Source organism: Epargyreus clarus, unplaced genomic scaffold, assembly GCF_041222505.1.
Source record: "Epargyreus clarus isolate Ecla_fem2 unplaced genomic scaffold, WU_Ecla_fem_2.2 ptg000019l, whole genome shotgun sequence".
NCBI lineage: Eukaryota > Metazoa > Arthropoda > Insecta > Lepidoptera > Hesperiidae > Epargyreus > Epargyreus clarus.
The window spans coordinates 6913572-6941085 of NW_027332227.1; the positions used below are offsets into that span (position 1 = coordinate 6913572).

Sequence of the window (27514 nt, forward strand, 5' to 3'; positions counted from 1 at the left end):
CAAGTATACTCAGTATGACTCTAAAAAAATTGCAATAATTTAACTTAATATTGCTGTCGAATAAACTTAATAACTTATCGGATAAACTAAGTAGACCCATGTAGAGTTGGTTGGAATTGCAAGAAATCTACATGCCTCTACTTTGTTTATCCGTTAACAAATCTATAGCTCTTCTGCTCTTTTTGGAGTAAAGTAACAGTATGAAATGTGTATGTGGACTTAACATGTGCACTTTCCGTCCGTCTTTTTTAAGTAGGGTTTTTATATAGGTAAATGCAGGAAGGGTTCAAAGCAAGAGTACGGGTAAGTAAGTAAGAATAAGCTCCATTTAGGATATCGCGGTCAGATGAAACGTTGATTGTGTGTATAATAAGTAGGTCCGTGCAATAAATATAATCGCTAGGTGGTGCCCACATGCATTGTTTTCTACTTTGTCACCTTGATAGAGTCGCCTCTCTCCAAATACAACTACAAGGTTATAAGCTTCATTAAAATTAATAATTACAATCAGTCACAAAAAATCACGACTCTAGTCCATCAGGTACGATAGACTAAGTTTTTTGTTATGTCCCAATTGTATTATAATTTTACACTACAGTTATAGGGCTTATAGGTGTCCCAAACTACTAAGAACTCTACGTGTATCGTATGTTTAGATCTCGAAATAAAAAGTATAATTAAGGTTGTTATATATGTTGTTATAATCCAGATGCCCAAACAGGAAATATCAGTCTGTAACTGTACGGTGTAAACATAAGTTTACAATGTTTATAAACATTAGATGAAACAATGTTATCCATTATCCTTTAGCTTTACAGTGGAAAAAATTAAACATTTTGAAGAAACAATTACAAACTAAGTTGCTTACTTACATTAAACCTGCCAAACATAGAAAAGTTTAAGTAGAGCATTTTTTCAGACGTCATGCATTCATTCATATATCAACACATGCGTCATATATTCACATAATATCTTAATTCCATACAATTTTACTACCAACAATAATATAACAATCGAGGAAGTCATTAAACAAATAAAAAATGGTAATAACGAAAGGCATTAAATAAACAGTTAGATACATTATTATTATCATAAACTAAATAATCGTGTCCTTCAAAATGATGATTCTTAACACAGATGATTTTTACAAAATTAAGTAAAGGCGTAGATCAAAACAATTACCACAAGTAATAATAACGTTGACTAAAGTCATATCCATATACTTGAATATCTTGTCACATAAGTAACGAAATTTTATAAATTAATCGTTTTAATGTAGTCGCGGATCGAATCCGGAAGACTATATTTAAGACCGAAGACTGCGCTCCGCAGTTCGTCACTTAATTTTATTGCATTTTATTTATTGACGAGTATCCGACCTCAATGACATTTGTTTGACAGCATGAATTATGTTTTGCGAGATATAATCCGAATCTAGATCACGTTTGACCAGTCCACAAAGCATCAGACTGGCCTGGCCTTGAATTAAGGTTGATTGAAGTAACACAGATTTTTGTCAGGTTAAAATTCAAGCGAACATTACTTCTAATATGAATTCCATTAATTTATTTTCATAACATCTTAAGTATACTAATTGACAGTAGCTCGTAGAGAGACAGTCGACATAAATTATTAGTATGATTAAATACTTTATTTTACACAACACAAAGTGAAAGCCTTCTCTGAGTTTTCCATAATTTTCTCCTAAAGTCACCAACATGCATTGTGCAACTGACTATATCTTATTTTTCATTTAATCACTTTGTTGCCATACGACCAGTTTACATAATGACTTAATCATACATATATTTAAAATATTTTTTAATACTTTATTGAAATCTAATACCAATTTATTACCTACATTCATTGATCTGTGTCAAATCAACACGTTACCTAGATATCGAATGATTGATCTAGTTTTAAACGTTCTTGAATATTATTGATTAAGTATTAACTTTATTAACAGAATGCAATATGCATAACAATAATGTATGTACTTAACATTTTGTCTGAATAATTTTTATATTACTTTGTACGTTATTACGTATTATTATTAATGATATAATTTTAAAATTACTTGTGTAACAAAATTAAAATAGGTACATCTAGGTAGCGATGCGCGATTGTTACTAAAAACAATCGAATTATTCGATTGTTATTGTGTTCAATTGTATTCGAAAAACTATCGAAATTCTTGTGACCGTCAGAATGGCCGGTCACTACCCATATTTTACATCGAAATAATTACTAAGAGTTGCTACCTAGTTGCTACTAGTTGCTATTAGTTGCTACTAATTGCTACCTTCGATTAAAAAAAGATAAACTACTTTTTAAGGTGACCGGCCATTCTGACATCAGGATGGCCGGTCACCTATCCAGTGAGAAGAAACTGCGCAAATAAATAGAGTTTTTTTGTAATCAATAGTTGCTACCAAATTGCTACCTTCATATGCATCGTATTGGACTTCATAGCTTTTAAGGATAAAAAAATATTATGGATTTAATATAAGAGGACTAAACGCCTGTATAATGTATAAGCATAATATGTTTAATTTCGGGTTTTCTCTTTTAATTATACAGGCGTATTAGGCGTTTAGTCCTCTTATATTAAATCCGTAATATTTTTTTTTCCTTAAAAGCTATGAAGTCCAATACGATGCATATGAAGGTAGTAATTTGGTAGCAACTATTGATTACAAAAAAACTCTATTCATTTGCGTAGTTTCTACTCACTGGATAGGTGACCGGCCATCCTGATGTCAGAATGGCCGGTCACCTTAAAAAGTAGTTTATCTTTTTTTAATCGAAGGTAGCAATTAGTAGCAACTAATAGCAACTAGTAGCAACTAGGTAGCAACTCTTAGTAATTATTTCGATGTAAAATATGGGTAGTGACCGGCCATTCTGACGGTCACAAATTCTTCGATTGTATTCGAATAATTGTTCGTCGATTGTTCGATTGTCGGTCGATTGTTCGATGTTTTAGTTTCCCGTTGTTTTTGGTTTTTTTTGCTCCTCACCCTATCTTGTGACACGGTTCCCGTTTTTTTTTTTTGCTCGTCATGTCAGTTCATGACACGTTTAAGGCAGGTCGATTGTTATTCGTACGTCGATTGTTATTCGATTGTTTTTTGTTACTACGAATAGATCGACAATCGATTGTTGATTCCGTCGATTGTCGATTTATTCGACAATTTTTTTTACAACAATCGCCTATCTCTACATCTAGGTATTATGTATATGGTAGGTATATTCATCTGTAGATATAACGCCGCCACCCGCTGATATATAAAAATATTTGACTTGGTGCAAGTACTTTATCAATTATTCCAAAAATATATGAGAGAGAGCGTAGATTCTTGTACTCAGTAAAACGCCGAACTACTTAAAGGTAAGTATAGATATCTCACCGCCTTATAATTGAAGGAAGCCATTAAATGGCTTAAACGGTTGACTATTCTGTCAGCCATTTAATGGCTGTCATGGTGTAATTTACGCGGAACAATGCCGACATGCGCAGTTAAGTGGCGCAAAAACACGAAATCGAAGAAAAAGTGCGGAGAAATATCATTTCATTCGTAAATGATCTAAAAACTACATTTTTTAAATATTTTTCAAACACGAAAATAGATGACAGTGACAATTTTAATCGTCAAAACTGGTTACATTTACTTGTTAGTAGTGAGTAATATTTACTAATCTATGCTTATTGTTGTCACTGTTTTCATGTTTTCGGTCAATTAGTTCAAGTCCGTTATAAATATATCTAATACAAAGATTACATGACTTCGGCACGTGTTTGTTGAACACGATTGTAAGTCACTTCGTCCTTCGTTTGTTTCTCCGTGTGGATATGTAGAAATACGTACCTACCCCGGAGGCTAATCTCATACCTTGCATAACCGTATCAAATACATTTGATACACGGTACTGTTATGCAAATAACCTGTCAGCCAGTTCATAGTGCACTTGAAATAGCTTTCTCTTCTGGTTTAATAATTTCAAGTATTTACACGGTATGATAAGTGCAGTTGTTAATTATACAATTTGCACACCAATTAAGATTGCAGTAACTTATTACAATGGAAAGAAATAAAGCGAACTAAGTAAGTTTTATAATGTGAATTATAGTGTTCTAAGCGATATAATTTTACAGTGAAGTTAAAAAGCGAAATCCATGTGTGGACTTAAGTAAATAAAAAAGAAAAGTTAAAACATTAAATAGACATAAATTAATTCATAGCTAAATAATTTAATTATCATAACTTTACTATTCTTTATTATTATTAGGTACGCATTTTCTTCACACTCTCCAATTTGTTTCTCTCTCCAGTTTGTGTCCAATTAGGTACTTAGGTAATTAAAAATATATTATCGCGTTTGAGTCAAAATATAATTATATGTATATTATATACGTACGTAAATTTAAATGATCTTAATTCGAATCGAGACGTGGAATAATTATGTACTGTAATTATTAGGTACTTTACTTACTAATATAATTGAAAATTAGACGAGCTTACCTGTAAGCGAAGTCTGATTATAATTTTATGAATGGTGATCTGAAATATAATTGAGAATTACAATGTAGTATCCTTCTTCCCACTCGTCGGCATCGCGATTGTTTAGCCTTTTAAAAATAAAAAAGTTTAAAGACCACTGACACTGCGTATGACAGTGACAGCTCCGGATTCCTCACTTAATTTAGAGTCTATCATTTCCAACTTAGTCTCCTTGATAATATGCATGCTGTCTATATCTAGGAGACTCTTTTGTTCTTATTGTTGCAGTATGGGTTTTGATTTTGGGAGGGTGGGTAATTATATTTCAGATCACCATTCATAAAATTATAATCAGACTTCGCTTACAGGTAAGCTCGTCTAATTTTCAATTTTATTTCATGGTGATCTGAAATATAATTGAGAATTACAATGTAGATGTTTAGAGACAACTGCAACAATGGGACATGTAATTAAATTAAAGATTTATTACCATACATATATATTATTATATGGATTTAATTACATTGCTGAATATTTATTCGTTCTGCATCATATAGATGAGATGTTGTGAAATCCATAGTGTTTAGTGAGATTTATTCTCAATAATAAGAAAAAAATATATATATATAAAAATACAATATGAAAATATCATATTAATAAGATTTTTTTCTCTTAATTAGGTATAATTATAAAATATATGTAATTATTAGGATTGCTAACTGAATATTTACTCTTACTGTATAATATGGATGAAATGTTCTGAAACACATAGTACTAAGTGAGATTTCCTCTGAATTAGATGAAATAATATTCAGTGCAATAATAATGCAATATTTTTCTCTAAATATATTATTACTAAAATTGGCCAACAATAATAATAATAGTAATATTGTAATTTAGTCAGTATTAATGATTATTCAATTCAAGCTTTTGCACCTTGCAAAAAATAAATACATAAAAGGTCGAAAATAAGTTTTCTACCCTCCATAGTATGTCATAATGATGTGTAGAATGAATTGCTTGGTCAATTTTATTGACACAAATAATACTATTTCCTTTGCTATATAGCAATATATGTATAAATATGTTTCATGTGTGATGTGCATTATATAATAATGTACTTTTATATAATACTATACTTATATGTACCAGTAGGTACATTGTATGTATTCCACTATTATTAAAATAGGAAGCCATCCCATGTTGAATATTAAGGAATTAATACCATTATTTATTGACAAATTATGATTGGGTATTTGATTTGATCTTGGGATGATGTATGCCCCATGTGAGATAAATTTATATTTTATGTTGTAGGTATACTCGGTATAATATTGGGTGTTATACCTACTTTGTTTCATTATATTAGTGTGCATGTTCAAGAGGGACATGATCATTCTTAGATCAATGAAACATTTTAGTTTTATATGACTTCCTGTTTTTGTAGGTATGTATCGGATTTGCAAAAGTTACTTATACTTTTTGCTGTACCATGCTTATGCATGCCCTCTGTAAAGTTACATATCTATATGGTTGGTTGGAAAGCTTATGATGCGTTTCCTTTTGAAATCCAATCTGACTTTCGATCTAACATCTTTTCCTAAAAATGTGAGTAACTATCAGTTATGTGTATGTATAAGTTGATATCAGTTTTCATAACAGTATTTATGTATATGATTATTTCAAACCCCATTCATGACTAGACCAGAAAAGCTTATCTTTACTCAAAAGTATTTATGCTGAGCATTCCCAGGATTAATTCAGTTTTAATAAGTCAAATATTTTATAACTTCCATGGGGTTCTGGCTTACTTAGCCTGTAATGATTACTAACACAACTGGTTCTAGTTACAGCTCTGACAATGATAAATTATAAAGTTATTTTACCCACAAGTTAAGTTAAGCTACCCACATTTTTCTCCATCTTAATTCTTTAAGAACAGGAAAGTAGATAAATCTTCTATATATAATAATTATAATAATAATTTATATATATAATATAGTTTTCTTTGTTCCAGGCAAGATGTCTGCCATGTGTGTCCTATATAGTAATGTTAGAGTCCTATATAGTAACGTTCATCACACATACTCCTAAGGAATTCCTATTAATTCTAGGGATGCTAGATTTACATTTGAAAATTGATTGGACATGCAGCTTACTTTCTTTGTTGTTTTATGTTTTATAAGAGCATCTAGGTATACACACTAGGCATAAAAGACCCAAAGAAGATATCATATTAATGGCTGGCCATTCACATGATATAATAAAATTGTTATTAATTTTATATCATTAATGTGTCACATATTACCATGGTGGACATTATTTACCCTTAGCCTAAGCTTCATTATGAAATGATAACAATTTCAGCTTTAGTGTAACTAACATAGACATTATGAAGGCTTAAGTGCAATAGCAATTCTCATATTATGCTTGTCTTTATTCCAGGATTAATGGACTGCTGTGTTATTTGTTGACCTGATGACTGGTGTATAAATGTATGATGCATGTTTCTATATAAACCCGGTGTTGCTGAAGGAAATGTTTAAGCAACAATATAAATAATATATTATTATTTGATTGCTTTTTGTAATGTTGAGAGTACCAGGCTTCTGTTGTAAAACATTACATAGGTACTACCAATCTTTAGTAAATTTTTTCATGATGATCAACCTCATATTTTAAGCAGTTATGTACAGTAAAAGTGAAAAATATGTGCAGATATTTAATAATTAACCGTATGTTAGTGGACTGAACTTCCAAACCTTTAATTATTACTGTATTTATTCCTATTGAGTCACTGAAAGATAAGTGTAACGAAAAACAAAATGTTAATTTTGTATAAATTCTCACATTTGTACATAAAGTTCACTCTTGACATTCACATATTTGCATTTATGTCACATATGCCACATAAATAAGTAATACTAAACAAGGTTTTTGAATTATTTACAAGTATGGACATTTATTATTTAGCACATTTGTAATGTTATAGTATTACAGGTATTGTTATAGTACCTGGCCTTAGAATAAATCATAAAGGTATTTGTGTCCAAAGACAACTCCAGACTTCTGGATTGATTATCACTGTAAACCAGTGTATTAAATAGATAATTTAAAAACTTCAATTCAAGTTACATCTATATATAACATATTCATATGGATTTTAATTGTCTGAAATAAAATAAATTATTATTATTATAATAGAGTTATATATATTATGTAAGCTCAATGACTTTAAGTAGGTACTCTGTACCGGTAGTTAAGTGGTGCATTATATTTCTGATTGTACCCCTTGATACCAATCTCCTTAGAGTTATACCTTAATAATACGAGTATTTCCTGAAATCCGCAATATCTTGAAATACACCTAATCTGGATGTTAGGATATTCATATACCTAGCCCACAAGATATCAAATCAAACAGCTTTATATAGCTGGTAACTGATTAAATTTTATTATACATAATTTGTATATATGTGAGTAAGAGGTACTACAATACATATATAACAATATAACAATATAACCCATGTAATATTGTTTACTTTGAGCCATGTATACTGTATAGGTACCTGTTATTTGCTTATAAAACAGCTGAAATTGAGTAGGAACTATAGAGTATCCATAACAAATCAATGAACTCTGCTCAATTGTGTTGAGGTATTAACACAGAATGCTACTATCAAAGCTAGGACTTCAGACGCTGGATCCAATATATGAGATACTTATAGTATTCTTTCTTCATGTGACTAAAAATATATTGGACAGATATGTGTCAGTATCAATAAGCCGGAGTCTTGTTTGCTTAATCATTGTCCTCCTGAGATGGTTCTTTTGAGAGAACATGCCTTATGTTCTATTTCAGGTTAACCTGAAACAGTTGTCATGTATATACACCAGTGTGTATGTGATAATGTGAAGAGCACATCTATTACCATTTGAGATCGAACATTGGATTAACTAGTATACAAAAATAATTTTGTCATCAATGTTGTAAGATTTTTATCTTGACGCCATGTATTAAATTTTAATATCATATAACACAATTGATTTGTGTGGAACGACCAATCTCAACCAATTTCAAATTGGGAACGGGGTGCTGCATAAAACATTTATGTCACAAATGTCTATTTTAGACATTGTTTTCTGATAAGATAGCTAGTCTTCTATCATTTGTAATGCAGCTAAGTGAGTTTCAATGTCTTCAGTATGATTCCGTAACATGAGCTCATGAGCATCATGCTGTGCGGTGAATCCTGATAAGATTCTTATATGCACGGGGTTATATTTGTTTTGGGTTAGCACACCAGCAATGTGATGATTCCTATTTTCTGTTCTCCACCATGTATTGCACATATTTTTATCGTGTGTATTGTGGCGGAGCATAAATTACCTATTATGACCTTTATAGGTAGCACATTAGTTAAAGTGTTATTCTGAGAAGAGCATCAAAATGTACCAGGTTGATTTCCTCAGTTCTCATTGGAATATGTCATTCATCCAGTTGCTTCACACATACCTCCCAATTTTAGAGAACTCTGATGATATTATTGTATTCACTCGTTGTCCCAGTATGTTGACATAATATTTTCCATTTCTGTTAGGACACTGTTTTGTCATAAAGTTACAAATATGTTTTGCTATTTGCAATAACTCCATGAATGATTCCTGAAATTATAGCTGGTTCTGAAAATTATTTTGTCAGAGTTGGTATAACAGGGTTGGCATAACCTTGTGTTGTATCAGCTCTAGCTTGGTGCTTATAAATCATTCATGCTTTATACTGTGTATTGTTAGTGCAATAGCTAGTGATGGAAGCATTCAAGCCATTTGCCACATATAAGTATTAGCGCAGGTATCTCGTACTCAATGGCGAATGAGTGAAATGTTTAGTGTCAACAAAGTAACACTTGGAGTATCTCGTACTCGACAGTTCTGATGCTTTGTATATTCGACCACTTGCCACATAGAAATGTTAGCGCGAGTATCTCGTACTCAATGGCGAATGAGTGAACCGTTTAGTGTCAACAAAGTAACATTAGGAGTATCTCGTACTCGACGGTTGTGACTCTTTGAATATTTGAACATTTGCCACATATAAATGTTAGGGCCAGCATCTCGTGCTTAATGGTGAACATGGGAAACATTTAGTGTCGACAAAGCGACGCAACGAGTATCTCGTACTCAATGGCTCGGGTGCATTTTATATTTGGACCATTAATTGCTAAATTATATGCATAAAAATGCAAGCATCTTACGGTTAATGGCGAATATGAGCACCGTTTGGTGTCTGTAATGTGCAACAGCGAGATTGGCGTGCATGAATAGTTATGAAGTTACGAGTTACGAGAAAGTTTTTCGAACAATATAGTTTCTTTCTGAGCATATGTTAGTTATTTAGGCATTTTTATAGTCGTGCACACATACTGTAAAATGTGAATAATGCATTATTTTCTTACATACCTGGTAAGTAATTCGTACATAACCTCTGAACCGGTGATCCAATCCGAAGAATTGCTTCGTAAATTCCTGCTACTGCGACTACAACTACGCAGACGTGATTCTTCATTCCTAGTTTCCATTTTCTTCATTTTTTCACTAGCTTTGCTTCACTATACACGTTTAACAAAACTTTGAAAAAATAGTATCACGATGCCTTGGAAGCGCGAAAAAGAAGTGAGGAATCCGGAGCTGTCACTGTCATACGCAGTGTCAGTGGTCTTTAAACTTTTTTATTTTTAAAAGGCTAAACAATCGCGATGCCGACGAGTGGGAAGAAGGATACTACATTGTAATTCTCAATTATATTTCAGATCACCATGAAATAAAATTAAAATTAATTGTCGCAAAAAAATAATCGCATCCTCCTTTTAATAGTGCCATTAGTATCATTTTACGTTCTATGCCCATAATATAGGTAATAACGGCTTACCTTATTCGATCAAAACATATCTTGACAAGAACTATGAATCATAGGAAATGTTAAATGTCAGTCATATCTTGAAAAGCTCTAGTTTATTTATTATATTTAGTAACGATCAGCTGTAGGTAATTTCTAAGTGACGACCAATTGGAATACTTGTACGAATTGTAATTTCTAGTTTTAATTATATTATTAACAATTTTTTGTCATGTATTACAAAGTATATATTTTTAAATTTCGTAATCTTAACTACTTAAATATAGTAAATTAGAACAATTACAATCAACCACGATACATAATTGCGCAAAATACATTAACTTTTTGTCCTTTGTAAACCCTAAGTACACTAGCCAAATTAAAATAAATAGTCGATACTGGTTTCCGTTATCAAGATCCTTAAGATAGCCAGCCAACCACATTCTCGGATTCAAGTTTAGAATCGATTCTAGGATTTTGTCGAACAATTTATTTTTTGCTATAGCCAATCGGTTTTTATCAAATAGTCAGCCAATTAATGGCTTTAGAGATAAAAAGACATGTATACCCTTATGCATTTATTTATGTGTGTTTTATATTGAGCACGGTTACTTTGTCAATAATACGTTGACTATTTACAGTGATTAGATAGATACTACCAATAGGGACCTACTCCTATATAATTTATACGTCTCATAATATATTAAGGAGCGCCCAAAAATGCTTCTAATTTTTTATATTTATACTTGGAACTTAATTTTTGCATCCTAAAATTATACTTAAGATAAAAAAATCCAATAGTATTACTATGGTGATGTCTCTCGGATATATATTTTTCTTTCAAAATTAACCTTGGCAGTGGCAAAATTAACATATTACGTATTTCAAAAACAAAAGAAAAAACAGTTATTCTTTGTATTTTAATCGCGCGAATAAGTGTACAAATGGTTAGATATTATTTCAAAATTACAGACCTATTTTATTTAGATTACTTATTTTGCTGGTCACGGTACTGGCACTAACTATTTAGTATCTACCTACTTCTTGACAATACTGGGAGTCCTTAGGTACAATTTTACGCTATTTCGTCATGTATGCGTCTATGGACAGAACAGATTTAAATTTCCTGTAAGCGATAACCAACTTTGATTTGTCATCACAAAATTTACGATTTAATAAAGCCAAGTTATACGGATATTTTATGGAAAATTGACCCGTATGTCTCAGGCCCTAAATGACGATATTTCCGTTACCGACTTTAGAGCATGGAAAACATTGTTAGTATGCGAGCCGATTTGTTAGAAATAACGGAACAGACCAGTTAGCACTCAGCTATCTTGACTCCGATTTATTGATTTATACTATAAATAAAACTTAACGTTATTTATGTTTGTTATCATGCAGGCCAAATTATTTTAAAACTGTACTCACGAGACTTCCAAGATTTTTAAGAGACTCATAACCGAATGTATATTTTTTCACGATATTCTTAAAATGTTGACGTTTTATATGATTATCTTATTAATGTAATTTACGTATTTCGGAAAATTTTATTAAAAAATTAAGCATCACTCTTGTATAGGAAAAGTGATGATTAATTTTTAATTATTAAAAATATTTGGTGCCTAGATTTGAAATAGAAAATGTTTACAATTGACTGTAGTTAACGAATATACCTACTTCTCTATTTAAACTATTTATTACATAACCGATTCTTTAAGTATAATATTCGATATAAAGATATTTTATTTTGAACCTAGGACGTTTCGACTGGTACCTATATGAAAATATATGAAATGTACGTATACCTTCATATTATAGTCCTACTTCTAACAATATTTATGCAACTATAAGCTGTAATTATGTTTACCCTATCATACCACGAGCCTTGTAATGCGGCTAATAGAAGGCCAAATCAATTGCGCTGAGATAAAAGTATAAAATATATTATTAAATGGTATTGGCATATTAAGTAGATATACCTGTCTATTAAATATCATTTATATATGCTACATTAAATGTCCATCTAGTATACGTGAGGACCTAAAATTACCATGTTCATCCGGTCACAGGTAATAAAAAGCTATTTGTTATGGACGTAACGCAAACTTAAGTTTACAGCTAAGACGATGACAGGTAGGTACTTGCGTGTGCGACCTGCGTCACTCATACACATTATATATATATATTAAATGTGTAGCATTTAAGTATTTTTAATAAGTATAAAAATATTTATTTATAACCATATTTATTTATAATTTTCACAGCCCGCTCACGTTAAATTTATCATATTATAATTGTATTATAGTTTTCAACCAACAGTATTTCATCGATTTATATTTATTGTAATTTTTCAGAATTATGCCAGATTTAGAAATATAGACGGATGAATTAAAAATGGATACCTGGATTTTGATATGGTGCAAATAATTACATAAAAAAAGATAACAGATAGGTACGCTGCCTCATTCGCAGCTTCAATGGTTAAAGTAGCCATGATTAGTGTCAATAATTTTTTCAAGTTTTTTTTAAATATTTATTTATTGGTAGGCATATACAATCTAGTTGGAATTTACTTAATTTTGCGCTATTAAAATTCAAATATATGTTTCAAATACAGACATGTCAATATCGTCATTACAAACCGCGAGCTTAGTCGTCTTCGATTACTATGAAACATTAAAATATTCATACTACTGCCCCTCGACCTGAATCCTTGATGAGCCCGCCATCCTCACGTACGATTGACTGTTATAATAAATATATTTGGCACATTGATTGGCCCCAACCGGCACAAATGTTAATGTGGACAAAACACACGCGTTCCCAATCAGTATTGAATGTATGTTAGTTAAGTTTCGGTCCAATATTATGTATTTGTATGTCAATTATGAAGGAGGTCAGCGTTTCATATTTTTTAAGTGAACTACTATTTTATGGTAGCGCTATACCTATTAGCAAAGAATACTTTCAGAACAAACATAATCTTATAAACATTTTTTTTAATATAGGAGTAGCAGACGAGAATGCAGTCCACCTGATGGTAAGTGGCTACTGCCGTCCATGGACATCTGTAATCAATCCCAGATAGGATAAGATATTCCTACCTGAGGTCGGCCACAGATGCGCCGCTACCCCTGAGGACTAAGCTGGAACGCCTCGGAAAAGTATATCTCCCTTACCACACCCTTCAAAACGGAACACAGCAGTGCCTACCGCTGCTGTTATTAGGCAGAAATAGGTGTGGCGGTGGTGCCGCCGTAGTCGAACCACCAAGGGCTCTAAAACATTTTTGATACATAAAGTAACATTTCTTCCTTAGTTATAAACTAGATTGGAATATTAATGACATATTATTGTAGCAAAGTGAAGTTTATATGATAAGAAATCATCATACACATTTTACATACGTACGTAGGTAATTCAGCATTACATCCGTATAACATACTTCATTAAAAGCACTCATTATTTCCCATTGTATATATTCCGTTATTCATATAAAAATAACAAATATTATAGCCATCAGTGCGTACTACCTTTGTTTAACATTAAGCATTTTATATCTTACTTATTACTTATTGTTGATAAGAAAGACGTTAATATTAAATAGGATGACGATGTCCTGCCAGAAAAGAAATGATTTCGGCAATATGTCACTGTAGGCCTTCTGCGCCATGGCCTATAACTGACATAGAATACCTACAATTGAGATGTAGAGGGACTCTAAGGGACCCGGCAGTTGATTATAAAAACATTGTATATAAGTATTATCGATATATACAAACGTTTCACCCCTCTTGACATTAAGTTGTTGTAACACATTAACATATATTGCCAACCTTAACTTTAATAGGATTAAAGTCGCATCTATTGGTACGGGTCATTTTTAATCTTTTAATACTAAGCATTGACATTGAACACAGTAGGCTTCGTTGCATTGTATTAAATAATCCGTAGTAGGATATTTTAAATATAAATTTAATACCAATTATTTTAAGGCATTGTACGTTTACAGTCAACAAAAGTCAAGGGCCTATGAGAAGGTTGAAGTATTCTCTACTGAGCAACTTTGCTCTTTATTTTTAACGTAATAGAAATAACAAATCATCGGAAATAATTCGGCTAACAATTATTTAAGTTTATCTGTATAAGACTCTGTAATACTTATAGGCAAAATCATCAAAATATAAATGCATAATTAATAAGTATTATGTGGGATACCAGGTTCGTGATACCATTAACCATTGAGAAGATACCAATAATATCAGTAGTATTTTCATTCGTAAGTCATAGCTCTATTATTAAATCGCCATAATACCTATACCTACCGATACCTATTATACAGTTAAATAAATTAATAATGAATATCCTAATTAATAGTGTGACTCTACCTCATATTTACGTGAACACCCGAGACATTCCAACTTAGTCCTCAAGGGTAGCAATGCTATTTACTTACTATAATATAGGTAAAATGTCAATTTCAAGCAGGATTCCAGGGTTACTTGGTGTTGGCAACCCAACTATAATGTAATAAAATAATTATGTGGCAACACTGAGGGTCTCTTTTCCGTTCGCCACCATTAAACTGTATGAACGTGTCTACTGTCTCAAGATAAAAAAATAAGTTTCTGCCTTCAAACTACACGTTTCAATCAGTACAGTCCACAAGAACCCCAACGGTAGTGACCGCTGACCACTTAACACTGGTAGGCTCCATGCTCGTTTGCTACTTCGTATAAATAAAATATCGTGATCAGTTTGAACTATGTTTTTTGTGCAATATAAGTAATTTAATCGAATTACTGCTGACCCATTTGCTCCACTACTTTCACGTGCTCAAGTAACAATGGAAAACGTGCATTAGATGGCTACAACTATGACATTATGATTTCTCTTTCAAAATCCCAAATTGGCGAACATAAGTATACTTACGTACCAAACTCTATCTTTACAAATAAATTTGTTTGTCTGCAGTTTTAAAATTGTGCTCTTATCTCTAACTAAGTTATACTCCATCTAAGTATTTTTTTATAATATAGGAGTAGCATACGAGCATGCAGTCCTCCTGGTGGTAAGTGGCTACTGCCGCCCATAGACATCGGTAATCAACCCCAGATAGGATTAGATATTCCTACCTGAGGTCGGCCACAGTTACGCCGCTACCCCTGAGGACTAAGCTGGAACGCCTCGGAGAAGTAATGGAGATACCCTTAACACGCCCTTCAAACCAGAACACAGCAGCGTTCTTCAAAGCAGCACATTAACACTGCTGACATGGGGCAGAAATAGATTATATGACAGCAACGTAAAATAACTACTTCTATTTTATTTTTAATTATTGTAGTTATGAACGATATTTTCACTTAAAGAAATTTACTTTACAGTAAGTTGTATGGTTACATACTTCTTAACCCGAAAATATTTAGGGTGCCTTTATTGCTACCTATTTAACAAACCCAACCTACTACTAATAAACATAATTAAGCTACCTTAAAGAAATATTCTTAAAATATTCGTGCTACAACACTGCACAACTTTAAACGTTTTATAAAATTAAATCTAAAAAGTTTTATAAACATCAAACATGCGAATTAATTCGCATATGTAAAGTTGCGATCAGACCATAATTTCAATAACAAATAACATAACTCGGGGTTATTACTCTCAGGGTATCTGATTTTCAACGGCAAAGAAAGGTAAGTCACAATAGAGACTGCACTAAGGTTACCAGAATTTCCTTTCTTAATTTAGGACACGAGTTTATGTGTTATAGGTACTTTAGGTATTGATACACCTGCAAAATATAAAATAATTATTTACTTTTTATTATTCGCTCTCATCGAAAGCGCACAAATATTCAATTTGTTTTATTGTAATGTATTTGTATGTGTTTTAAGGGGCTAGTTTATTACTAGCTAGTATACTAGTTTATTACTAGCATCGTCGTATGCGGCTAATATTTGTTTTATGTCTCATTTACAAAATTAGTGTAGTTATTACTATAGTAATGTTTATTATTGTTGGGTGTTTACCCATTAGAGCATACCTTGCCACGTCACATTAACCAGGTCAAATTTCAAGTTCGGGTATGTCTCTTAAAGTACAGATAGTTTGGTGACCGCACAACAGGCTAGTGGAGGAAGGGGCTGCGGGTCCGCGGGTGCAACGTCCTGCGTCCATGCTGCGCGCTGCATACGTAATGCGCACGAGCCGGTATCGATATTAAAACTAATACAAACTTAGCTCTACGTGCAGGCAGTTAACGCTTTCCACATAACCAAGAAAGATGAAGAGCATGAGATCGAATTGAATGAAGAAGTATAGAGATTTACCGGCTAAAGCGATAAGACTGAAGGGGAAGTTATTGAACATTTCATCCGTCAGCATTAAGTTAAATCTACTATACCTAGATCACCTACAAAGAGAAATCTTGCATAGCCAGTGCGCGTGGCTGTGTTATTGGTTACCGCACCAGATGGATAATTGAGTAGATAAAGTTAACCTCTACCTAATCGTTATTCCTTAATCCTTACCCACCTTAATCCTTATACGTTTTAAATCCTGTATTCTCCTAAGCAGAACATACTTAGTAATTAGTATACAACGTCGAATACATTTTTAAATATCAAAATATGAAATAACCACTCATGAACATTTATAACCAACTTCAAAAAGTAAATAACACGTTGCTTTTTACTACTTGAGAAGTAGAGACTAAAACATCTCTTATCCTACCTTGCAACTTTAAACCAGAACACAGCGACAAAACACTATTTCTATCGGTGACTAGAGAGGTCTCTCAGTGCATAAATAAAAAGTGCGTAACCGGATCGGTGAACATTTGTTTTTGTGGTCTGTCACTCAGGCTTACTTTACAGTGAGAGATCGTTGGAGATCATGTCATGGACTTGACAAACTTGACATATCATTTGATGATCGGATTAGATTCTATATATTTACTGCTGGCAAGCACTCTGTCACACATATATTTAAGTGCTTTTACTTGCTGTCCTAGTTCTATGATATATCGATACAATTAGAATTTAGGATACATAATACCGGAGAGCCCCCACCTGACATGATCTTACTATTGCTATTGGACATCTGTAATCCAAGTAAATATAATAGATATTATGCCTAAATCTTTCATAGGTGAATTAGCAGGTAGTATTTCTCCTTCTGCGAACTATCCTGGTATATCTCATAATACGAAGTTTAATGTAGAAATCAATTAAAGTATAAAAACTTAAGCTTCTGTCCTTTTAAATCCTTACACACTTTTGATATAAGGTTCAAATCAATATGGTGTTGCTGATTGCAGGTATAATCTTTCTGCTATAGTTATCGAATAGTGATTTGAAAACCTTGCCGAATATCGAACCCGTAGACCAAGAAAGCCCAGAAGCAGTATTAAATCCGCCTACGCCACTCATTAATTGGACGATTTGGACGTGAAATCATTGCTGCCCTAAAATGTAATATTTCTCTTACAGTACTCCATTGGAATTATTTCACCTAAATTCACATTGCAAGTTTATTTTCCACGACAATATTGGATTATCTATATAATAAATCAATACGCCCACAAGAGTGCATAGTTTCTCGCTTGCCGCGACAGAACAAACAGACGGATTGAACGCTCAAACAATGACCTCCCACGTGATCATAGATGTCATTATATTATTATCACATTATATTATGCCTTGAACATTTCTCTCTTTCAGGGTTCTGTGCAGAAAGGTTCTCTATTTTTAGTTGTATTGTTAGTCTACGCCGTTTATTTTTTTATCTTTTAGCACCAATCTAAACTTTTAACTACATAAAAATGAAGCGTCAAAAATAAGGAGTCCTCAAATACAAAAACTTGTTTCAATGATTTTGGTATTTGCTTTTAAAAACCCATAGTTTTGCCGATTTTCCTATTAAGTTTTAAGTTAAAAGTGGGCGTATTGTAAAGTTCGTATTTTTTTAATAATATCATATAACGCACATATTTTTTAATAGATATGTAGCGGATGGTACGGAGCTCTAAAATCGCAAGTCTTAATCACGCTTGGCAGACTTTTTATAGCTGACCTTTGAATTTGCTTCTGTTCGTAGGTACGTAGATTTGCTTATTAATCACCCCTACGTTACAGCTGAATAGGCGTGTTGTAAGAAAGCTAAATATGAAGGAAATATTCTTGTAACTCCATTTATGCTTTATGAGAATATTCGTTGTGTGAATACTAGACTTGATAGATAGTTCAGTTATAATGCTATATGCAATTTTCCCACAGATACATAGCCCAATCTATGTAAAATGTCTACCGATCCACACTTGGCCAGCTTGGTGGATTAAGACTTAATCCTTCTTAAAAAGCTACGAAGTGACGCGTGCAGACAGTTGTGGGCCTGTTTATTTTGAATGTTTCAGATGTAAATATGAACTGCTGCTGTGTTCTGTTTTAATGAGTGTGACAAACGAGACATACTTTTCCGAGACTATCAAACTTAGACTTCAGGGATAGCATCTACGGCTGATCTCAGGTAGGACTGTAATCTTATTAGGGGTTGATTACGAATGTCTATGGCTAGCAGTACCAGTTACCATCAGGTGGACTGCATGCTCGTTTGTTACATCAATATTGTTTAAAAAAAACTTAAATAAAATTACTCGTTGCATCTACACTAACATTTTGAATCTGTAACCACTAGCGCGTGAAGTAACTATAACTAACTCAATCATTATCAATTACACTAAGCAAAATACAGTCTCGGACGTTGATCGATGATCAACTGTGATATTTAAACCACTCTGGAAGGTTGAGCAATCTTGTCGCAAGGTGGCGAATGACCGGCTGATGTACACATACTACTTTTTGCACATAAAACGTGTTACTGAAGACTTAAGTGTAATTAATATAATTTGCACATTACCTGTAGTGCACATTACCTTAGATGTATATAAGCGGAGACGTGTTCTTTGGAAACATTTAATAAAACCACTGTTAGATACATGTTGAAGTAAAACTATACCAATAACTTATTTTCAAGTGAAGGGATTATGATTCTACGAAATTGAAACCATGCCAGCGAATCCTCTGCCTGGTAAGTGGCCTCTACCACAGTAATCAGCTTTACATAGGATGGGATTATTATCATTTTTGCAACAGCTGCGCTGCTAGCCCGAATTATTTTATGGCATTATATAAAACCTTCATGATTAACCGTAGTTGATTTACCCTTATGATGTCCTAGGGTGGAACACGTGTTGATTATCTCATGTTTGATTGCAAGCGCATGCGGGGTGTCTTATGTGAGTATAAGGACGGTGTATACTGCATGGTTTAAAAATACCCGTCATACGTGTTTGATTTAATTCAAAGCAATTCTTACAAAACATGAATTCATAAGTGTGAAAACGGACTATTAACACCATACTAAATACTAAAAATTGTGCGCGCAGGACTCTATAACAGATTATACAAATATTATAATAATCAAACAACAATCACGTGTTTTTCTATCCGCAACATCATTGTGCGACCAAATCGTTGAGTCGCAGCACAAAAAGTAGTTAGTCTATTTAGATTATAAAGAAATTGTTTGTTCCACGAGTACCATATTTCAACTGATTCAAGCAAATAGAACTCGATCCTTCTTATAATCTGCTTTATGTAAAAACTTGTAGTGAATATTACTTGAACTATCGTAAAGTAATTTAACACTCTGTGTCATAATAAGTTGAAATGGCTGAAATGTGTAAAATGATGACATAGTAGTGTTGTTTCGAGGAAAACCTTACTTATACTTGATGCATACTTGTGACCTACGTCTTACATGGCATATTAAATGGAATGGACTAATAGATTCAAATAATAACAATAACACAAAACTTAATAGCTAAAGTATTGCGATACGTTTTAAATAACCCACGATTTTCCACTTGAATAACGATAAACTGTTTTAAGAACTAAAATAATATTTATCCTTTCCATGACCCCGTGTTCTTTCACGCGAGTGATCGAGTAACGTGTGAAAAAGTTATGAGTTTACGTTCTAGATATTACATCAAATATCGAGTATCACAATTATTTCCTGCACTTATAAGGTACCCAGCTATTATCCGCGACTTCGTACACGCAGAAGAAAATCCTTTCATAGTGGATGCTTAATTGCTCAAATCATAAATTGAATCTATTGTCCATATTTCCTGCTTCTAGCTTCTGCACGATGGCTCTTCGATGATTAGGTAGTAAGTGAGTAGGTATCCTTTTGTTGAATAATAAAATAGGAAATAGATAAATGGACAACGAGGTCATACTGTACAAAGGTGGTAGAACCCTCTGTGGTTGGTCTCTACCCAATCTGCCCACTAACAACAGCGTCAAGCTCTGCTGTGTTGTTTTGAAGGGTGTGGTAAGGGAGACATACTTCTCCGAGGTATTTCAGCATTTTCCTCAGAGTCTGGTCTTGCCAGTGGTCGACTGCAAACGTCCACAGGCGGCAGAAGCCGCTTACCATCACGAGGACTGCATGTTCCTCCGCTACTTCCATATTATAAAACTAATAGGATGTATAACCAGATGCAGCAGAACCTAGGTACTTATATCCTGAGTGGAATTTGAAAGTGAGCACACCACAAAATATAAAGCATTTTAAGTCCATTTCTAATTCTTTTACTATCGCAAAGACTAAGAAGGTAGTGGTGACATCATGTTCCCAATTTTTACGTCTTCTTCGACTCGATTCTTTATTCGATTAGTAATCCAAACATCAATGCACTAATTAGTGTGAGATGTAGATGAAATTTTTATATTTGTTTTAACTATGTTACCTTAAATTTAACCTTAAGCTTATCATAAATGTTACGATTATAAAGTATATAGTATTAAATTTAAACAAGACATAAACTTAAAACAGACGGTTTGTTAAATATAAATTTGAATATTTTAGTAACACCTGTCTTAACTGTAGATTTGTACAAAGAAGCAGGTGTGAATGATAAATGGAACCCAGTAAAAATGTTCTTTAAATGTTTGTAGATTGGTACCTACATCTATAAAACGGTAAGTCTATGATATAAATCTAGATTCGATTAATTATAGACAATAAATAAGTATGTCAATTCAATTACATGTTTACATATGGAATTGAACCAGAATGTATGTTCATTGATTTATGGTGGCAAGGCTTGTCAAAATTATTTAATTTAACTCGGTAATTTATGTTTGGTTTGCGTATACAGTTATTGAACAACTAGCTTATGTAAGAATAAATCTACTTCCTAATTTGTTAAGTTCAAAGCTGATAACGCATGCAAAAATGTTTTAAATCTTTACTGTGTATCTTGGAAACGTGTGAACAAGATTTGAAATTTTCATGGCTACGATAGAATATTAGAATACCGAATGAAGTGGTTTATTGTTAACCCTGAGAATAATACGAAGAATAATTACTTTTGATCATTTACAATAAGAAAAAATACATAGACTAGATGTAAAACCACATTGCCACAGGAATTTTACTTAAATAGACGTGGTGGACATATTGTGTAAAAGTACTTAATATAATTCGATAGCCAATGTAAAATTTCGTTAACTGCTACTACACAACTATTAAACTGATCATAACTTTATTTATGTACTTGCCTATATATATTTGTTAACAAAAGTATGCGTCAGCACCTCGACTGAATCATAATGGAGAATACGCTCTTCACATATATAATCAGGTAAAATAGATGGTAGAATTTTCTTGTCTTAATGGTAGACATTTCTTATAGTTCTACCAATGTAAGTATGTATGAATATAGCGTTTCTCTGTTGTGGCCTGTAGGGTACCGGTGAAGTATGTCAAATCATGGCGAAGCATTCCTTTCCATTTATCTAATGATTCCGGGAAAACAACAGTGATATTCTGAAATCAAGGAGGCTGCAAGTTCGTTTGAGATTTGCCACAAACATGTCAGGACTAAGACGGAATGTGTAAATACTAAATATTTGTGACTGACCACGCTTCAAGCTAGAAAAAGTTATTGCTAGTGTTATAAGGCAGAAATAGGTGTGGTGTTCTTAATATCAGGTGTACAAACGCCCGTTTGCTGTATTAAAGCTCAAGTGTAAAAAAAAACTGGAATGTTAGGCCCAATCGTTGCAATAACTGAGAGATTTATGTGTGTTCATATGAATTAATTTGGCCGTTAATAGGACAAACAATATTTGGATATGCAATAAATAACTATGTTACTAAAATATAATTATTCAAAAATTTATTTACTTTTCGGATATATCTTTTTTCTATATTCATATTATTACAATTCATGTTACGCGGTTTTATTTTCAACCCAATTGCACTGTAACAATCATGTTCATTTTATTTATATAATTAACCACAAATACAACATATTTTGAAAATACCACCTAGAATTTAAAAATGCGTGCGCTAAAATGCGCGTGTATTATGAGAAAACAAAAAAGATTTGTAAAATACATTAAATAATAGCTTACAATGCTTACAAGTATTTATATTACACAAAAACAAACAATAGCAAAGGAAATAGATAAACGGATCTTTTTTGTAGAAAAAAGATGTTAGAATCTATTTAGTTTTAATATAAGTGGTCACGATAATGTAAAGACGAATGTAAGCTACTATTAATGAATATAATCTAAACTACAGAAAAATTGTAGCGATCAGAACTGATTGGGTGATTTTTATGTCATAATTCATTATTGTACTAATCTCTCAAAATGGAAACTGATATAATGGATGGAGCGTAAATTTATTAAATTTTAATATTATACCTACACCTACAGGTATAAAATCTAGGCGATTCGAGAGCAGTGACGATCACAGAGGCTGCGAAGACGGCCAGGAAGCATGCATCTTGCAAGTCGCTTCGTCACAAAAGTACGGAACGTCGGAGGGCGGTTTTACCTAGAAGCTACCCTTTCTCAGTCCAAGTAGGCAGATTCGGGGAAATCTAACTCCGGCTCGAGATGTCATGTGTGCGTTATGTACAGGTACTCATCTCTTGAAGGACACAACTGAGAGAAGCTATTTTAAACGAATTAAGGTAAGCAGGTTCCCTCGCGTGTGCTGCATTACCGACTTTAACATTTTTACGATGATACTATTGAAGTTAAAATTATACTAATCTGTGCAAAGTTCTCTATCATATTGTAAAACTTTAATAAAATTAGTTCAGGCTTACCTACGCGGTACATCAGCAAGATGGATAGAAACAAATAAAAAACAAAATGTGCTGGTGTTATGTAAGAACGCGAAAATAACATTTACTTTAAAATTCCAAACTCTTCTATTCTTGTATTCATATTATTCCGTGATCTATAAAATAAAATCACTAGAAATAGGCAAAGGTTAAGCTTATAAACTCCCGTTAGTCGCCAATGCTATAAGACGTCTTATTAATGTCGCAATGGTGTGAAATAAGTGTATCGAACCGTTATTTTCAAGGGCTCTTTGTTGTAGAACACGGTTACGGAAATGCACTGAGAAATGTTCCGACACTAGTAATAGTGACATCTTTTTTCTAACATTTTACTTGCATCATTTATTTTTATAAGAAGAAAACAACCTTTAATGTGCTCCTTTGTATAATTTTTTATACCGTATAATTGAAAGAAGAGATATAGTACGAAGTTGTATTTAAAATAGATTTATATTACCATATATTTTTATCCACTTACTATAATATTAGAAATATCCTTGAAAACGAACACATTTTTTTAAACTTGTATTATTCTAAAAGAACTTAAATGATACATTTCGTACTAAACATTTTAGAATAAGTACACAATTTGTACCGGAAGATTTCACACTATAAACAAGAAATGTACTCGTATACTGGATACTGACACTTTTAGTTTCTACTTTATGATTCTGAGTCATTTCTTACTCTCTAACTTAGAATGCGTGCACAAAGGCATCCGCGAAGCACCCTATACGTTTTAAATAAAAATACTTAAGCAGAGATTTCAAGGATATCGATGTTCTCAGAAGTATGACTAACTGCTTAGTAATAACGGTATTAATTGACGCGACCGTTCAAATCAATCATACATCACCTTTACTTGCCTATCACGTACCCTTGTCTATACATGCACAAATGCTGTAACTTTGTCCATAAAGTAAATAAAAATTGACATGATACATCGAGTAAGCCAATGCTCACACGTGTTCTTTCAATAAAGGACCAAAACAAAAGGAATCGCGTTTAAATTTTGCGACTCATAACAATGTACCAATAAAAATAAGAGAATGCATCACATTAAAACAATAGGTCTTTAAGTAGCGCAAACAGAAAAAATATAACCTACCGTTCTACTGGGGTGGTACCGTCGCCACGCTTAAACGTCTTTTGCATCGGTGTGGGGAAGAATGTGAAATGTGGATGCGGCTGACTTACTCCAGGCAACCTTAGTCCAGTCCTGTAGTGTGGCCTCCCAACTCTAATCTCCTTCAGGTAGCCCGTTTTTAATTAGAAATTGCAATAGGCTCACTTTTTATGAGAATTCATGTCTCTTTATCAGAATCCAATTACTCGTACTTAATAGCTTTAATTTTTATTTAAGTATTTATTATAATAGTATTATTTGAGGTAGATCCCATATCTATCGAACGTTATATAATGCAATATAAAAAGCTAATAATTAATTGTATCTATATGTTTACCTACTTGGGTCAATAAATCTCGGTCAAATTTTAGAGGAGGATTTTACATACTTTCTACAATTCTTGGAGATTTACATCGAAACTTATCTAACTTAACTACACAAATAGCAGTAATACATATATTGTACGTACAAGTACACATACTAAACGTTTAAGTGCCTTTAACGTTTCTTGAAACCAATTCTGGTAACCCATTATCTCGACGAGTTGCAGTATTGTCTCGAGTGAAAGGCAGTATATCCTACAATCAAATTACCTATTCCTGTAGTTCGAAAACATCATTTTTATTATTTCTATATGTTGACGTAAAGGGACAAATTTTCCTGATGGAATTAAGAAAATTCAAAATGATATGCTTAAGTTCATCCGTACTTTCGTCCGCGCCGCCCGCCGGCCCTTATGTCTAAAAATTTCCGTAATAGAATGGCCTTTTTATTTTTTACCAGAAGGCCCCCTTATTATTTTCTACCTCACTTGGTATTCGTGCAACACAAGCTGGTTGCATTCCATGTCGACTGTTGCAATCTATTGTTATTTGCCTGATAAGTTATAAATATGCAATCAAATCCCATTAAAAAACAGGCACTGCTTACTGGGACTAAAGATCCGGATAAGCAGGTCTAACTTCAAGAGGGAGGTCGCTTGTTGATAATAGAATAAAACTCGGATAGACGGCGCAATAAAAATTGTGGAATATCATTTCATCCAATCCCATTTGAAGGCGTTTGATTCATGTTTATTACCATGTATTTTATCCGTTGAAGTCCAGACGTGGTATTTTACTTTAGGCTTCACCTGGAAGCTCTAAGATACTCAACGCACTCTGTAGTATTGTACTTCGTATTTAATAACGTGACAGAGTTCGTAACGACATTCTTAGACAAACTCAATAATTATCCTTATAGGTCGTAAAATTAAGAAAGACAAGTAGAAATGTTCATAGCATGAAGCTTAAGTAAACTTACTTACTTACTGAGAGGGAAACAGGGCAACTCAACACAAACTGGCATGAACGCTGCAATCACTTTGGCAGTGGGTATAGAACTGGTCCGAGTTACGCCAACCAAGGATGACCTACCCCAAAGTGGCTTTCCAAAGGCTAATGGATAGATGGGAGTATCAATATTCAGTTATAAATAGGTCACCGCAATAAAACCTACCTACCGATTTCCACGTTCGTAAGGGCACACATTATAAAAGTTCAATTTCATTCTTCTTTTAGAAAATACCTTCATATATCAGACGATTTAAAAAGAGTATAACAGATAGGTATCATTATTAGGACTTTATTTCAAATAACTAAGAAGTTCTGAATAGAATATGTACTTACCAAAAGTTGCATCAATCCTATTTGATGATAAACACCACAAGCACAAATAAACAGAAAAGCTTGAAAGCTTCTCTGGTAATGGGGACTTCAAATCAGGTTTTGTGATAACGTACCGCTATGCACTAAGTTATTAACAACTAAGTATAAATATACACACGAGCACTGAATTTTGCGTCTTAATGACTTGGACTTTTTACTAAATATAAAAAGTTTATCGATTAAATTTAAATAATTCGTTATAAATATCTACGAATGCGTTCGTTCGATCGTTTTGTCGTTCAACCGGTAAAAGGGCACCGTATGACCGTACGTACCTGCCTCAAACCCGTCTACTAAACGACTGTAGGCTGTAGGTGTACGTGTAGAGCTCTGTTGTTGTTATAGGTTATTAAAGTGTGTAGGCACACACACTGTGGAGCGTGTACCTCGCCACCTCAATAGCTGTAGCTGGCGCTGCTGTAATATTATTTTATACATAATGATTTATATTAATTTCCTTCATTGTTTTCAATACAAAAAATAAGTACATAGTAATCCTACAAGTGCGTGCGCTTCGCAGGCTTTCGCTACGAAATTAAACCCTTTCGCAATCTTGACATTTCGTATCGGGTCATAAGTTAAGTGCTAGGTGTTCACTTCACGAACGGATATAACGAATCCGACTTTAGGTCCGACAAAACTTGAACTAGTTCCTTTCTGGTATTTATAGTCAAAGGATATTAGAGGTCTATAGACAAATTAGTCGAAGTTATATAACTAGCTAAGAAATAATTAGACTAGACTTCGGGCGTTCCACTCGAACGTTCTAAAGATTTTTTATTGTCGGGCATCTTTGAACACCTAAATAAAAAAAGAAATGAATCTGTACTTGAATAGCCAGACTTTATTTTCTGACAATTACCCTTTATATAATAATACTCATAGAGTATATTCATTGTTTACTCATACAGTATTATTATATACATGTTATAGAGATGCAACTCTACGTATTTTATGTCCCCCCTTATGTAAAGCGCCCCTAGTGGTCTGCCCCAGAACTACTCATGGGTTTTACATACATACCTATAGATACCTATTATATATTCATTATTCATTATATGTATT

At 33.0% G+C, this 27514-nt stretch overlaps 1 protein-coding gene across 1 annotated transcript in view; it reads right to left on the reverse strand.

Annotated features, from left to right (window-relative positions):
- The window catches only part of LOC140750343 (uncharacterized), a 101591-nt gene extending 74835 nt beyond the window's left edge, over positions 1–26756 (reverse strand). Inside the window, exon 1 of the mRNA XM_073083806.1 lies at positions 26411–26756. The gene's annotated coding sequence lies outside the window, so the exon portion shown is untranslated. The remainder of the gene's footprint in view (positions 1–26410) is intronic.
- Positions 26757–27514: the final 758 nt, after the last annotated feature.